The 16,702-nt window shown below is 46.7% G+C and overlaps 1 protein-coding gene across 14 annotated transcripts in view; it reads right to left on the bottom strand.

The window, feature by feature from the left end:
- Nucleotides 1-16,702, bottom strand: part of SGMS1 (sphingomyelin synthase 1) — a 249,541-nt gene that overhangs the window by 91,010 nt on the left and 141,829 nt on the right. For 12 of the 14 annotated variants that reach the window (XM_055322696.1, XM_055322698.1, XM_055322695.1 and 9 more), the window contains 2 exons: nucleotides 16,265-16,472; nucleotides 14,736-14,816 (listed from right to left, as the gene is read on the bottom strand). The gene's annotated coding sequence lies outside the window, so the exon portion shown is untranslated. Of the gene's footprint in view, nucleotides 1-678; nucleotides 880-1,152; nucleotides 1,240-14,735; nucleotides 14,817-16,264; nucleotides 16,473-16,702 lie in introns of those variants that run through there. The other 2 variants (XM_055322708.1, XM_055322710.1) reach the window with 2 other exon arrangements.

Genomic DNA, 16,702 nt, shown 5'->3' with positions numbered 1-16,702 from the left:
TTCTAGGCACGTTTCCTTCATAGACCTGAAAAGTCAGCTGCACAGAAGTTCACGGTCTCTATTAGAGTCTTGCCTACTGCATTAGGCTCTCTGTAAAGGAGGGGTAAGACCGTTCACAGCGTGGTTCTCTTCGTGACTCCATAAGGCAGCTGCAATATTCCTCTTCCAGCCTGATGCTGCTGGCGGCACAGCGTTGCTGGCAGTGGTGACGCTGGTTGCCCTGTGCGGGTCCTTTTACCCAAACAGAACAATCCCAAGATTCCGCTTCTCCTGGCCCTACATCTCCCCCCTCCTGCAGAACCCTCCAAAACAGACCCCACCATACAAATCTCTATGCCTCTGCAGACTAGTTTCCTACATGGAAAGGTTCTCGAGGAAGAGGCACGACTTCACATCTACGGAAATGGGTAGGAACATGGAAGACTCCTCTAACTCTGGGAAACGAACTAGGGGTGGTGGAAGGGGAGGTGGGCGGGGGGTGGGGGTGACTGGGTGGCGGGCACTGAGGGGGACACTTGACGGGATGAGCACTGGGTGTAATTCTGTATGTCGGCAAATTGAACACCATTAAAAAATAAATTTATTATTTTTTAAAAAAGACTCATACCTGATCTACTTAAAAAAAAAAAAAAGGAAAGGAAAGGAAAGGAAAGGTTACGGTGGTAAGAATGGACGCACCTGGGGCTCAGGTGTCCCGGATTCTTACTCCGCTCCCTCCGGTGTAACTTCCGAGCCCGCGCATTCCCGTCGGGCGGTCACTTCCACGAAGCCCACGAGAGCCGTCAGAGGCCGGCACACGCAGGAGGCAGGGCCGTGGAGCGAGCACGCGGAGCACGTGCGCCCTTGTGGCCCAGCACCGGCTCCCGGCGGCAGCTCCCGGCGGAGGGCGCCCTGCGGGGAGCCGGCCTGCGGGGGGGGGGGCCCCCCTCCGGCTGGACAGGCCTGCGGGGAGCGGGCGCCGCCCCCGGCTGGACACCCCGCGGTACGTGCGATGCCACCCTTCCCTCCCTCCCTCCCTCCCTGGGTCTCGGGCGCCCTCCGCGTGGAGAGCCTGTGCGGGCGCGGCCCCCGCCCCGACACGGCCCGCCGTCCCAGGAGGGCCCCGAGCGGCGGGCGCACCCCCGGCCCCGAGCGCGCAGCGCGCACACTTACGTCTCCGCTCCCCGCGGGCAGGTCGGCGCGGCTCGGGCGGGCGGGGAGGAGGAGGGCGGAGGGCGGAGGGCGGCGGGCGGCGGGGACACCCGCTCCCGCTCCCGGCCCCGCGCTCCGGCTCCGGCCCCGCGCTCTCCGCTCCGGGCTCCGGGCTCCGCGCTCCCGCACCCGCTCCCGCGCTCGGGGCCGCGGGCGGCAGGCGCGCCGGCTCGTACCCGGAGGCTCCGGCCGGCGGCCGCGGGTGTGGCCGGGCAGCCGAGGTTTTTGGAATGCAGGGTGTGGCCCTCTAACACAGCAAAAAAGAAATGAGTCAGCCCGTGCGATCCTAACCAATAAGCGTGTTCACTGTCGGCTAAGGCGGAACTTGCCTGTCTTGATTTATGTCAGGCTTAGGAGCCCGGTACAGCCTTTAAAAGAGTTTTTTTTTCCCCCCCGAACTTCAGCCTTTAACAACTTCCAAGAACGCAGCAGAGGCTCTTTAAAAACTCTTTCAAAGCCAGAGTCAGTGGTCAGGACATGCTTGACCGCGGGTGCAGGTGAGTGCTACTGCTGTAAGAAAGTCCGTGAGCGAGGCTGCGATTCTGGGTGCAAGAGCGCGGGCCTGGCACCGCCACACACGCGGGTCAGAGCTCCGACACCGCGGCCGACACCCGGCAAGGCAACTCCGCAGCGAGGGCGTCCGATGAAACGCCCACCTGACACTTGCACTTCGTGGAACAGCTTCTACCGAGTAAGACACGCAAGGCATTTGGCACAGTGCCTGACATTCAGTGGGGCGCTCACACCATGCTGGGTTTGGCCCCTGTAAGTTCTGAACCCATCTCCAAAACTATGGACAAACCAGCTATCACTTTTTAAGAATTATTTTCAATGTTAAAATATGCAAATAATTTTACAGCTGAAATAGTACTTTAGTGTCCTGTAGACTTTAAGTGGTTAAAGGAACTTTTGGTTTAGGATTCTTGGATTTAATGTTATTATACAACAGGAACTTTACTATGAAAAAAAAAGGTTTAAAATTGAAGCAATTTCATTTATGCCACAGTAAACCAACTATTATTTTTTAATTTTTAAAAAGATTTTTATTTATTTATTCATGAGAGAAAGGCAGAGACACAGGCAGAGGGAAACTACGCTCCCTGATACAGGACTTGATTCTAGGACCTCCAGATCACGACCTGAGCCAAAGGCAGATGCTCAACCACTGAGCCACCCTGGCATCCCTAAACCAACTTTTAAAAAAGTAAGATTCTGCAAATCACTCTATCTGGGTTACTATAGAATAAAAACTATTTAAATTGTAGTATGTAAAGGAAACTATATGAGCGGGTGCAGGAGCGCGGAGCCCGGAGCAGAGAGCGCAGGGCTAGGGAGCTGGGAAACTTTATATGATAGAATAAATATTTTTATTGTAGAAAAAATATTTAAGGGAGTTTTAGGTAACTGGGAATTGGCAAATCACAGAAGACTCCAGAACTACTGTGTCCTATGGACCAGTTAAGAAACGAATTGATGGGGCAGGGCAGCCTTGGAGGCTCAGCAGTTTAGCACCACCTTCAGCCCAGGACATGATCCTGGAGTCCCGGGATCGAGTCCCATGTCGGGCTCCCTGCATGGAGCCTGCTTCTCCCTCTGCCTCTGCCTCTGCCTCTGCCTCTGCCTCTGCCTCTGCCTCTCTCTCTCTCACTCTCTGTGTGTGTGTGTGTGTGTGTGTCTCATGAATAAATAAATAAAAAATCTTAAAAAAAAAGTTGATGGCTAATAAGAGTAGAGTGCTTTAACAGAGGAAGAATTTTTTTTTTTTTAAGTAACAAATTAAACCTTCTAACTTTGGAGAAAATCTCCTGAGTTTAACTTCCCCGTATTTTTTTTAGAACCGATCATTCATTCCATAAGCCAAAATTTCTCCAAAATACTCACTGGCCAAAGATAAAATCTAAAGTAAGAACAAAGGCCCTTCCTAAAATGGGGTTTTCTCCAAACCAGCATGGAAAGAACAGAGCACCAGGACTCAGGAGCTCCAGCCCTCATCTCAGCTGTGCCCATAAGAGACCAGGAGCACGGTGCGAGGTAAACCGGTTCATCTCGCTCAAGAGTTCCAAAAGTTCTTCCACCTGAAGGACCAACTTGTGGTCCAAACAGGCAGGCACAAGATAAGCCTAATACCTCAAAATTTTCCTAGCAACAGGCATCAGTGGGCCCATAGTCTAGATGATAAGGTTGAAAATCTCTCTTGACTCTCACATAAAGGTAATCTCATTGTCCTAGATGCTTTGAGTTAAATTCTGGAGTCATCTGAGCACACACGCTCTCTCTTTCATTCACTATCAACAGGTATGATGACAGCCTCCTAGTCATCTCCCGTTATCTGTACCATTCTTCCCATTCCAGGTTCAGGTATACATCCCCCGGTGCCAGGTCACCGAGGCACATGATACATGCGAAAGTCCAGCGTGCCACCATGTCAGAAACCTTCCCTCTATCAGTTGAACAGCTATGGTTTTATAGTAGAGATCCAAAGGAAAACATCTGCTTTTCGGGCAACTTTCCTCAAACATTCATGCAAATTAATATGTATTTTTAAGAACGGCGATTTTCTGTTTACAAAAATACTATAAGCAGTTAACACTGGCCAAACTGATGATATGTTGGCTGTTACACCAAGAATAGCAGCTCTTTTATATGGGAAGGTTGTATATATATAAAACTGTTGTGTATTTGAGCAACTGAGTAAACTTCTTATCACCTGCAATCTGAAAAATGCAATTTTATGTGTGTAGATATATACAGATACACGGAGATACACGAAAGAGGAAGGGAAAGGCAGCTGTCCAGAAAAGAGAGAGAGAATTTAGTTTGTTTCTAATGCCTAGGATCCAGGCAGGCTTAAAATTCACAGAGTGGGTGCTCTGTCCAGGAAGAAGAGCTTCATAAATATGTCTGCCTGCAATCCTAACACTCAAAGCACTTGAAAGTTGTTTACAATAATCCTTATGCTCCCAAAGCAAGGACAGAGTTGCCAATGTTGCCAAAACGTCCTTACAGATGTCTTTTTTGCCTAAAGTACAAAACTATCGGTAGTACAGGCTATCGTTGTACGGTTCAAAAAAGTGACGATCAGCCCACCGGCCCAATGCCATGTTGCTCAGTCATTCAAAAGCTGGCCTTCACCTTTCCAACCCCCATCTTCCATCTTAGGAACCCTCCATCAAATAACCCAACTGATCTACCTGCTGTCCCCCTAAGGAAGTGGGCACAGCACTACCTTCCTGTGGAGGCCCACACCACACCCCCTGGCAGTAGGCAGACCTTCTCTCACTTTTCATACTAGTCATGACCTTCCAGACCCTTCCTTTTCCTAGAACCCTCCCCACTGGCTCAAGCCTTGGAGAACTTTCCTTTCCTCAAATGCCTACAGACATTTTTTATACCTCCGTCTCAAAACTGATTTACAGAACCTTAGCGTTGCTCTTTGATTCAAGATCTCTCCCTGACCTTTCTCTCTGGCCAGATGATATAAGTCCATCTGAGGATGAGGTTGTGTCTCAAAGGCTTTGTATCCCCAGCACACGGCAGATTCTGAATACACAGTCATGTTGATGTGACTGATGCTCCAGTTCTACAACAGCCATGAAGGAGAAGGGAAAACGTTCCTCCTAACTGCTGACACATCAGGAATAAGCGGATATTATAGCTGTCCAAGCCAGTTGGCAGGCAGAACTCAAGCGGCAGATGCGTTTCTTTGCTCTCTCTGACATGTTCCAACAATACCGAATGCTACAACTGAGAGCACAAATTGGTACTTCCTACAAGGAAGTAGGGTTTACAAAAGAGTGTCATCACATAAAATCTCAGTTTCTCCAACACGAACCCACTGAAGAAAACAAAAGCATTCAGTCATATTATCTTCCCTTTCTAGTAAGGAACACACACACACACACACACACACACACGCACATTGGGTCATCTTGCCAAAGTGCCAATCTGTCCGTAAAGATAAACGTCTCTCTCAACGTACAAGGTATAGCCACGAGCATCTACCTGCTTACCTACTAATGCTCCTAATTATAAACAGTAGCAAAAGGCAGTCTTCAACGCAACTTATAACTACTAGAACCATCATATGTATATGTTTGTTTATATGGTTTAAAATCAAACATTATAGATGCCTGTATTAGCACAAAGTCCTATCAAGAATCATTATCTCGGGATCCCTGGGTGGCGCAGCGGTTTGGCGCCTGCCTTTGGCCCAGGGCGCAATCCTGGAGACCCGGGATCGAATCCCACGTCGGGCTCCCGGTGAATGGAGCCTGCTTCTCCCTCTGCCTGTGTCTCTGCCTCTCTCTCTCTCTGTATGACTATCGTAAATAAAAAAAAAAAAATTATAAAAAAAGAAAAAAAAAGAATCATTATCTCTCTTACTTTTTAAAAAAGGTTTTATTTTAATCACCCGGTGCTCATCACAACAGGTGCCCATCACCTGTTTCATGTCCCCACCCCTCCCCTCCAGTGACCATCAGTGTGTTTTAAGAGTCATTATTTCTCTCTCTCTCTCTCTCTCTCTCTCTCTCTCACACACACACACACACGCACACACACAGTCACTGGTATCCTTTGATTAGTGCTAATTAATATATTTCTGCTTTTATGAGATAGGCATAAACACTACCATTGTTCTCAAAAAGCTATGTCATAAATCAGCTGTCCTACTATGTAATTATATTTATGATAATTGTCATGACAAAGACACAACTTCTTAAACATTCCAAGTCTAAACAAATGAATTAGTCACCTTTTTCTAACTTGCCGGTAACAGAAATGGCACTTGAAGCATCGCCAGTAAAAGCAAGGAGGGCACATGATGTAATGAGCACTGGGTGTTATATAAGGCTGATGAATCACTGACCTCTACCTCTGAAACTAATAATACACTATATGTTAATTGAATTTAAATTAGAAAATAAATTATAAATAAATAATTAAAAATTAAAAATTAAAACAATAAAAGGTGGAATGTGTTGACTTAAGTAACCCAGCAACAGGAGAGTCATAAGGGTAGCTGGGCTTTAGGATCAACTCAAAACAAACTCCACCAGGACCAGATGGTTTCATTCTTCCTTTCTGAAATCTGTCTTCTTCTGCTTAAATCCCAGCTCTGCCAGTAAAAGGGACTATACTATAGTTATAATTTTAAAGATTCTCGGAAAAAACTCACACAGGTCCCACTTGGGGCCATGTGCCCACCTGGTGGGTCAAGGTCCTCTGTTTGGCAGGTCTACAATAAAACCACCTGGTTAGATTTGCAAGAAGAGCAGTAATTTCTCCAGAAGGTGAGTGGACTTCCTAGAAGTAGAAAAAAGGACTCATGTGCCCCCCAAAAACCTATCGCCTATCAAGCAATTCCATTTTATGTCCAAGCAAAAGGTTATCTAAATAGTCAGCCCTCAACCTGGTAATAAATTACATTCTAAAAGTTCACTCCTAAGTATGAAGTCAATGAACTTATGTGGCATTTGAAATGCATTTCACTACAGACAAAACGTAGACAGTGGCTTCTCTAGCCAGTTTTTAGAAGCCTATTTAACTTATGATTGATCTCAAGTATAATGTTAATAATATTTCTAATATTGTACTCAAACCTCATTCTTAACACTGTCCCTATAGGAAAATACATTTGAAATTGCACCTAAAACAAGAAAAAAAATTGCTCAATGTAATTCATTTACTGAGGATCTAGTCACGATAGTGCCTTCCGCTGTACACACATTATTTCCTGTTTAATATGTACACAACACAGCAAGGCAGGTGTTCGCAGCAGTACTGAGCCCACTGTTAACCAGGAGTCATGAAGGTTCTGAGCTCAAGGTCAACTGTCAAGGCGAGTCAGAGCCAGCTTCAAAACTATGGATGTTTAACCCCAAACCTGGGGTTTTAATGTCTGATCCCCACAGCTGCCAAACAGGCCTGGGCTTACAGATCAGAGTACGGATGGCTAATGTTTCAGACTCTGTGTAAACACTGAGGTTTTCCTGCAAAAAAGAGAAGGGACAAGTGGCCAGTCACTGTCAATAACCAGACATTAACTTTCTATATTCTCCCCAACAGAGGATACTTCTCTGTGGTAGAACAAAAGAAAATATTTCTCTGGGTGAGGCCTAAACTATATCGATGCCTATGTTGATAGGAAGACCCTCTGGAAATCAAAGGTCAATAAATAGTGTCTTCAAAATAAAATTATTTTGCTCCGTTGAAGAAAGAGGGCACTATTTATTAAAACACCCATCTAAGGTGTTTTACAAGAAAATTAAAATCGTAAAACTAACTGACATGACTCAGTTTTTTTTTTTTTTTTTTAAGATTTTGTTTATTTGTTTATTCATCAGAGACACAGAGAGAGGCAGAGGGAGAAGCAGACTCCCTGCGGGGACCCTGATGCAGGACTCAATCCCAGGACCCTGGGATCTTGACCTGAGCCCAAGGGCCTATGCTCAACCACTGAGCCACCCAGGTGCCCCTGACAGGACTCAATGCTGCCAATATAAACACAGTGGATGCATTTAACAGCATGTACTGTTTTACACTTAAAAAAAAAAAAACTTTTTGGTTATATAGTATTTCATACGTAAAGAGAATTTATTTAACGTATCTGTCAGGAAAAATAATATTAAAATCAACAATCATGAACCCACCACCCAACCTTAAGACCAGACCACTATGGACACACAGTGGCAGTTCTCTGAGTATTCCTTCCTCTGTCTGGGGCTGTAACCCTTTTTTTCTGTGCATATTGGACAAAAAAGTTTGAAGGCTCTTGGTTCAAGATGGGACTTGAATAATAAATTAGTCATGTGCCTTTTGAAATGCAAGTGGAGAAGGGATCAGAAGCGGTGAGAAAGGAAATAGCTGAATGACTGGGAAACTACATCGTGCATTGTCTTAGCCCAGAAACTACTAGTCAGACTATTTAATTCTTGGAGCTTTTGGTGTCATGCCATGGTCCAAAGCCAGGGTGAGTCACTGGGAGCATGAAATCAAGTTAGATCCCCTGAACACCTGTCCGATTATTAGACACAGGATCTGAAATATGACAGGACAACTCCAAGTTATTCCAAATTGAGGTAAGGTATTACAAAGCCCATGCAGAGCCTTCTCTGATCAGACACCACAAAGAGAAAATGCGAAGGAGTGCTCTAACAACAGCAACCTCCACTTCATACAGCACAGAGAAAAGAACCAATAACTTCGGTGGCACAGTGGGGAGAGAATCAACAAAAATGGTCAATAATTTACTGAATGTTTAATTTTGTTGTAATAACATGTTAAGCAACTTATACTCCAAGGAAAAAATTTAAGATATGTCATCTGTGAAGTTAAATGGTTTATGATACATATCAAGAGAAAAGACATACACCAATGTAGTGGATGAGTTGCTACAAAACGTTTCACTAAAAATGCAAGTTGGGAATAAGGAAGTCTAGTTTGTGCTCTGGCTGCGGGGGAGGGAAGGGGGGGAGATGAGCCTGAGTGATGGAAGAGGAATGCCACTGCAAGGGCATCATAAGGATGGCACCCATCAGGGGGCTCACCTCCCTGAGCACAGCCCACCAGTGACCGTGTGACACTGAGCTCTGGACCCAACCACGTGCCCTGTTCACAGCCACTGAATACATGGCACCCAGTCACACCACGCGCCCAGGGTCCTGAGGCTGGGTGGGGGCTTGGATTATTTAAAACCTCTAGACGTCCAGACCTTGACCTGGAACATGTTCTGCAAGTGTTTGAGGAAACAAAATAAAGGGGGGTGTCTGGGTGGCTCAGCCACTGAAGCATCTGCCTTCAGCTCAGGTCATGATGACAGGGTCCTGGGATGGAGTCCCGTATTGGGCTCCCTGCTCAGCGGGGTGTCTGCATCTCCCTCTGCCCCTGCCCTTCCCCACTGTGTGCTCTCTCACTCTGTCTCGTTCTTTCAAATAAATAAATAAACAAACAAACAAATGAAGGGGCAACTCAGTCAACCCTACACACCTAGTTAAATGCCTTATTTGAAGTGACAACGTATGAAGAAGGTTCACCTCTCCAATGCAGGAGAAGGACAGCAGGACAGTGGGCCTCTATGGGTTTAGGCTAAGTCACACTGCAGTATCAAAGAGTGCCAACATTCTGGAGGCCAACATGAGAGAAAGGTCTTACTATTCCTGGCTCCTGTTTGGTTCCGTGGAGGTGAGCTGTGTCCTCTTCACAGGGACCAAAGGAGAAGGAACACCCCAAGTGGGACACACCGGTCCCATGGCAGGGGCAAGAGAGACATGGTGGACCCAGGCCACGCCTCGTTAAAGCTTCTACCGGGAAATGGCAGGTGTCATCGCTATTCACATTGTTTTGGCCAAAACAGGTCCTATGGCCAAGAAAGCCATGGGGGCCAACCCTCAGTGGGGTGGGAAAGTGTAATCTATGGGACACCTGGGTGGCTTAGTGGTTAAGCACATCTGCCTTCAGCTCAGGGCGTGATCCTGGAGTCCCAGGATCGAGTCCCACATCGGGCTCCCTGCATGGAGCCTGCTTCTCCCTTTGCCTGTGTCTCTGCCTCTCTCATGATACATAAATAAAATCTAAAAAAAAGGAAAGTGTAATCCTCCCACAGGGTGGGCAGGGACAAGTGATTTGACAACAATGTCACCTACCACAAAGGGAACAGAAAATGGCTGAGGAAGTGTTTTCTTCTCTTCAGTGATGATGAAAGAGACCATTGTGGGCTAGAAAGCAGTCCCTCCCTGTCACCTTCCAAGTCTAACTGTGGCCTCACAACCTCCCAGGGAAGTCCCCAGATCTACCCAAGGCCCTACCAGCCCCTCCCTCCAACTGCAAGCCTGGTGTCACTTCCTCAAAGCCAGCCTTGGAGGCCTCTGTTTCACCTACAGAGTGGAGACAATCCTGCACTCTTCTGAGAAAGTTTAGGGGAAATTAGGGAAGGCGATGCATTTTAAACACACAAGCACATGAAAGCAAGTAAGTATAAGGTAGTATTATTTTAAATTATGATACTTGTCTCCTAATCCATATTTTTCCCAAATTGTCTTTAAATTTTGTTCAGTTTGTTAAGAAGTGTATAAAATACATGAATTAATGTCATTTCCTTTACTTTTCAAAACCACAGGCCCCTCTAATCTTACAATTTTTTCTATACATACATACTCTTCCCGACTTCCATTAATTGTTCACTCCCTAATTTGTTGGTTTCTTGAGGCTCTAAGGAAGTTTTAGAAGGTAGAACCATTAATTATCTATTACCCATAATGAATAATTACTACCTATAACAATTAATTAATCACTTCTCCTCAGATAAGGTAAGTTAAGGAAAACGGAAGATTCTCAGAATCTTTGTATGAGGCAGGCTATGGACTACCACATGGCTCCCAACTGAGAATGAATAAGGGCTGGGCCCGGCAGGCCCCATCTCCCACCGACAGCCCCAGCTAGCGGGCCTTCCCTCGTGGCCTGCTGCTCAACTGCCTTTCCCCAGAGTGAGAGCTTCCCTCCCTGCCTCTACCTCTTTGCTCACTCACAGTCTGTCTTCCTGCTGGAATGTTCCCGAAGGCACCGCCCCGACTCTGTTCAGAGATCTGTCCACGGAGCCGGGCAGGTGTGCCACAATGCATGCCCAGAGATGTTCACCACAGTGAGCTTTACGAAGAGGAGGAGGAGCGGAGAACCACCAAAATGCCCGCTCCTGGGGATCCGGTTAAACAATATGGGCCGTGTAACACAGGAACCACTGCCAAACAGGATGTATTTATCAACATGGTATGGTTTCAGTACACGGTCAACCAAATTAGGTGTCAAATGATATTTAACACAAAAGATCCATTTTAGAAGAAAAAAGAAATGCGTGTCAAACCCAGGCTTAGGAAGAGGATGGTAGAAAACCAGAAAGAAACCAGAAAAAATGAAAAACTAAAAAAAAATAAAGTCAATAATGGTATCTGTAGGTAGATGATATTGATGAATTTTCAATTCTTAATAACTTTCACATTTTTAAAGTTCTTTCCAATTGCTAACCTTTATGATTTTTAAAATAGGTATTTGAATTAAAAAGCACAGTCACTAAATACCCACCACACCTGTCATGTGCTGCTGTAAGTCTCCTTGACCTCGTCACTCCCGCCACACAAGGCACTTCTCTCTCCGACTGATTTCCAAAACACTCACTGTATCTCCTATGACATCGACCACATCACGACCTGTGACTCCCAAGTACAGAGCACACTTCGGAGTGCGCTGATCGACCACCGTGCCAGGCTGCAACCTCCCCACACCCAAGGCCTACACACCTGCCAGCTCTCCAGTCAAACTCACATCCATACTGGGGATGCCCAGAAATAGCATCAGGTCCCTCCTGGGAGAGAAATCATAAATCAGAATATTTTATGTGTGGTGAGGCTCCTCGGCTGGTTATTTCTCCCAAGTCTGCTTTCACAGTGACCCAAGACACCCTTATTCATCTTGATTGAAACACAGGTCAATATTTCTTAATCCAGGGGCAAACGTCTCAGGTTTCCATCCATCAGCTTCAGCATGAAAGGGGCAAGAATTGCTTTTGCAATAATCCAAGTCCGTTCTTGACTCAGAAGGAGCTATACATATCTATTGTTTCAGGAGGAAATAAGGGAAATAAATGTTTTAAGATTATGTAAGTCCGTTTCAGGGAACTGACACAAACGAATGTTTTGAAATACCCAAGACATTTTTTTTAAGGTTCAGTAAAGAATGTGTTCTGAGAGCGAGGTGGGTGAGATTTAAAATAAAAACCACCACCACAATCTTAGCTGTTACTGAGCAATTTCAGGCTCCCATTGTCCCCTGGAAAGGGCAAGCTAGCGGGCTGGGGGAGCACGGGCTACCTGCTCCAGGGTCCCTGGTGTCCTCCATCCCCCTCCTGAAGACCTGCATCAAGCCAGTGTGAACCTGACACTGGCCACATACCGTCCTGTTTCGTTTCTCTCTCTCTGGAGACAATGTACTTTCATGAAAACTTCATTTCTGAACAAAAGCAAAGCTATAAGCCATCGGTGGTGAGGAGGAAGCCTGGCTGCTGGTCCCTGCAGTGTCACTACCTGACGAGGTGTAGGTTCCAGGGAGCACAGAAAAGGCACAGAACAAACTGGAAAGGGAGTGGACAGCCTGCCTATGTGCAGCCACTGTCACTGCACAGCCCGGAGAGGCGAGGGTGCCGGGGCAGTGACACCGCGAGGTCAACAAGCCTCAGGCAATGGGTTTCTATTCTAAATTGGTCTCAGGACTTATCTTCAGCTCCAGAAGCCATGTGAGCTTGGCAACTTGAGGGTTCGAGCACAGATTCAAGAGCAAACCTTGCTTTCACCAGTCAAGCCAAACTCTTACCACCAGGGCTAGGACAGGTAATTGAAGAATTGTGGCCTCCAGCTGTCTTCCCATGGGGAAACCTACAGCCTGGCCGTCCTACCAGTCCACTGGGGCAGACTGTGAGCAGTGGTTCAGCACAGCCATCGTTCAAAGTTATACTATATAAACACACAATTAAAATAAATTAGACTAACACAAAGATAAGAAATACTCAAAACTCACCACTTCCAATTTTATTAGTTTATGCCCTTGGTGTGGCTTGTACTGCGGTGTGTGGCTGGTATTAAACTATGCAGAGGTGAGCGCCTGCCCATCCCCCCCCACTCTGCTTACAGTGACCGTGTCGTGGTGGGAAACCAGCCACGCTGGAGTATTGACATCACAGAACTCAGCAAACGCTGAAACCCTGTCCTCCCTTAGCCCTCCTCCTCATCCTCCCTCCATCTTCCCTCTGTCCTTCTTCTCCTCCTCCCATCCTCCCTCCATCCTCCTTCCCATCCTTCCATTCTCCCTCTGGTCCTCCTTCTCATCTTCCCTCCATCCTCCCTCCCATCCTCCTTCTCTTCCTCCCATCCTCCCTCCAGTCTTTCTTCTCATCCTCCCATCTTCCTCTCATCCTCCCTCCAGTACTCCCCTCCCATCCTCCTTCTCTTCCTCCCTCCAGTCCTTCTCATCCTCCCATCCTTCCTCCCATCCTCCTCCCATCCTCCTTCCAGTCCTCCCCTTCCGTGCTCCTTCTCTTCCTCCCTCCAGTCCTTCTTCTCATCCTCCCATCCTCCCTCCCATCCTCCTCTCATCCTCCCTCCAGTCCTCCCTTCCGTCTTCCTACTCTTCCTCCCTCCTGTCCTTCCTCTCATCCTCCCATCCTCCTCTCATCCTCCCTCCAGTCCCCCCTCCTGTCCTTCCTCTCACCTTCCCATCCTCCCTCCCATCCTCCTTCTCCTCTTCCCTCCCCTCTGTCCTCCCTCCACGCCTCCCTCCGTACCCTCTCCTGGCTGGTCAGGTCTCAGCATTCCTCTGTACATCAATGCTTGCGATGCTGACCCACCACGGCCTGACAGTAGTTAAGGAAGTCCAGCTGGCCAGGCTGTGTCAAATATAGGCTTGTACACTGACCATCACGATACAAACATGAGGAAGGGGAGTAGCCACAGGTGACCCGTGAACAACACTGGGTTGGGGGCACCAACTTCCAACACAGTCAAAAATCTGTGTGGAACTTTTGACTGTCCAGAAACTGAACTTCTGACTGCCTACTGTTGACTGAAGCCTTACTGACATCGACGGTCGACACCACGCACCTCGTATGCTGTACGTGTTGCATATTATATTTTTACAACAAGGTGAGCTGGAGAAAATATCACAGAGAAAATCCCAAGGAAGGGAAAATACATTTAAAGAACCGTACTATAAAACCTCTGTGCACAGGTGGACCTGCATGGTTCAGACCCGTGCTGCTCGAGGGTCAGCTGTACTTTTACAGCAGCCCTATAATGTACCAGTCAGAGCACAAAGCACTACCCACCGTATTTCCTCCCATGAGAGGACTATCAAGCCCAGGATTCAGAGGCTGAGAGGCTGAGTAACTGCCCAAAAGCACAAAGGTAAGAGTCAGGCCTGTGACCGTCTGACCCAGACGTATGTACCTTTTGACTAGGCAAGCCCTCATACTGACACCATCATCGTCATAACGAAACCAGAAGTAACCGCATCTAACTGTCAGATCACTGGCAACCAGTAATAGCCTCTGATGCGTAGAAAATGAGATACTCAAAGGGGGACGTGGGGAGGGGAGCAGGCAAAGAGCTCAACTCTATTCACATTCCCCAAGTTTATTCACACTGATTTCCAAAATGTCCATACCAACCGTTGCTGAGAAATGGAGCTCACTGAACCAGTTAAAGCTGTATTTGAGCACGGCTTCTCCAAAGTTAATATGAAAGAAATCCTCCTTTAATCCTTTAAATATTTAGGCTCTATCTGCCCAACTGCTACACCCAACATAAAAGAACACACAGATCAGGATAGAATAATTATACAAAAGATGGCAACAACTTTTTGAAGGGTTTGAATGTTTATTTTTTAAGCATTTTCTCTTTCATACTTTTATGCTATTTGATTGTGCTATGCTTTTCTGTGGTTTCTCAGGGAACGTTCACCCAGTAATTGAAAGACTTCCAAAGGGCCAACAAAATTTTACTTACTGATTATTTAAAAGAATTCTTGTCATGTTGGCTTCCTATAAGTTACCAGCTTCTCCCATCGTTCCAGCACATTTCCATCACCTGTCATGAGGAGAAAGGGTCTGATTGGTAACACGTCTCAGGAAGACCAGTTCTGGATTTCTACATTCATCTTTTCCTCCCCTTATAACCAAAACAGACAAATAGTCATCTGTTCCTTTCTCTTCAAAATCAAAAAAGGACACAGCTATGCTCTGTTCAAAGAATAACAACACAGAGCACCCCAAGAAAAACAAAGATATAAAGAGCAGTATTTCTACTGCTGGGGCTTGGGGTGGAGAGCCCCTACAATGCCCTACCGTATGTTTTTGGGAAGAGATGTGCGCCTGTTTCCTGGGAGGAGGCCAGCTACCTCTCCCTCGCCCCTGCCCCTCCTTGCACTCTTCTGGAAGGTGAGTGACAAATGTGCCTGGGGGTTTGCGAGGAAGCTCTGGCTTAGTGCTCAGCCCCTGCACTGAGTGGGGCAGTGAGGGGCTCCCTCCAGCTCCCCACAAGCCCGGGTCAAATGCACATCGTAGTTTCAGAGATGCTTGTGAAGTCTCCAATCCTGCTTTACCAGTAATTAAACGACCAGCTCTGCTGATTCCCATAAGATCCTTGCTCTATTTCCCACACTGTTTATGACTCACAAGCTAGGAAAGATCATTAGGAAACTCAAACCACCAACATCAGGGCACCACACAAACAAAACCGTGGTTCAAAGTCCTACCACTTATTAGCCACGCGACCTTCGCAAAGTTCATTATCTCTTCCCAGCCTCAACTTCTATTTTTCTGAAAGAGGATCAAATGCTCCCCACTCTACTGTGTGGTTCAGAGGATTAAATAAGATGAGCGAGAAAATCTGCAAGTCAGGCATGCTTAGATCCAAAAGGGCATTATCCCGGAACCAGGGGCACCCATGCTCCATGCTCAGACTCACTAACGTATCTGTGTCCAGCTCAAATACTGGAGAGTCAGTCATATAATTCAGGGAGTCATGTTAGATGCCCAGCAAAGTGCCTGCCTTCTTCCAAGAGCCAAGCATTCAGAATACGCTTTACTTTTGTTCTTTAATTTCATAATATTTTAGGGTCCACGGCCTAGGGACAAGAAGTTCTGCTTTCTTTCCCCTCACAGAAGAGTCCCAAGTGAAAACACCCAGCCTGTACTGGTAAAATGCAACTACTACTCATTTTCTATGAAGAACATATGGCTCCAAGTAGACAAGACTCTTACAAGATAGGAAACTGTTGCTCTTCCTCATCTGAAGCATCAGTGTTGTCATTCAGAGAGAAGAGACTCATGTTAATTATAAAAAAAGACACTGTCATCTCAGAAAATAGGGAGAAGCTTTAAGTTTTCCAAACTGGAAGGGGTTGTGTGCGAGTGAGGGGAGCAATACAACAAATGTCACGTAAGTCCAGAGAGCCTCCTAGTAACGAGGAAAGAACTTGCCGACATCCAAAACAGTAGCAGGGACTCAAAAGTTAGGGACTTAAGAGATCATACCCAACACTGAGAGGAAAGAGCCCTGTGCTCCCTGGCTGGCGAGAGCTTTCTGTGCTGGTCACTCAGCGCCGAAGACTTTCAAAACCGTAGACAGTGGAGAAGGGCTTGACTCTGGGCAGACAGGCTTGGCGGACACCTCTGCCGTGTACCCGCAGTGTGGTGGTTGCTTGTCGGGTTTCTGAATCCTTCCAAAACTCAGTTTCCAGGCCTGTAAGAGAAGGACAAGGACACGTACTGTGGAGAGAAGTTATGTGTGTTAGAGAGGATGCACTAACTGTGCCCATCGTGGAACATGTTCCCAAGACATATTGGCAATGACCGTGTTTGCTAATGCGAGCATCAAAGACTAGTAAATTCATGGCCACAGTTGCAATTACAGTTTACAGCCCAGTAAATTCAGACTCTTGCCCTATGTGAACATTTTGGAGACAGGTCAAT

Source organism: Nyctereutes procyonoides, unplaced genomic scaffold, assembly GCF_905146905.1.
Source record: "Nyctereutes procyonoides isolate TBG_1078 unplaced genomic scaffold, NYPRO_anot_genome, whole genome shotgun sequence".
Taxonomy (NCBI): Eukaryota; Metazoa; Chordata; class Mammalia; order Carnivora; family Canidae; genus Nyctereutes; species Nyctereutes procyonoides.
The sequence above is the reverse complement of the archived record's forward strand: the minus strand, read 5'-3'. Positions and strand labels throughout refer to the sequence as shown.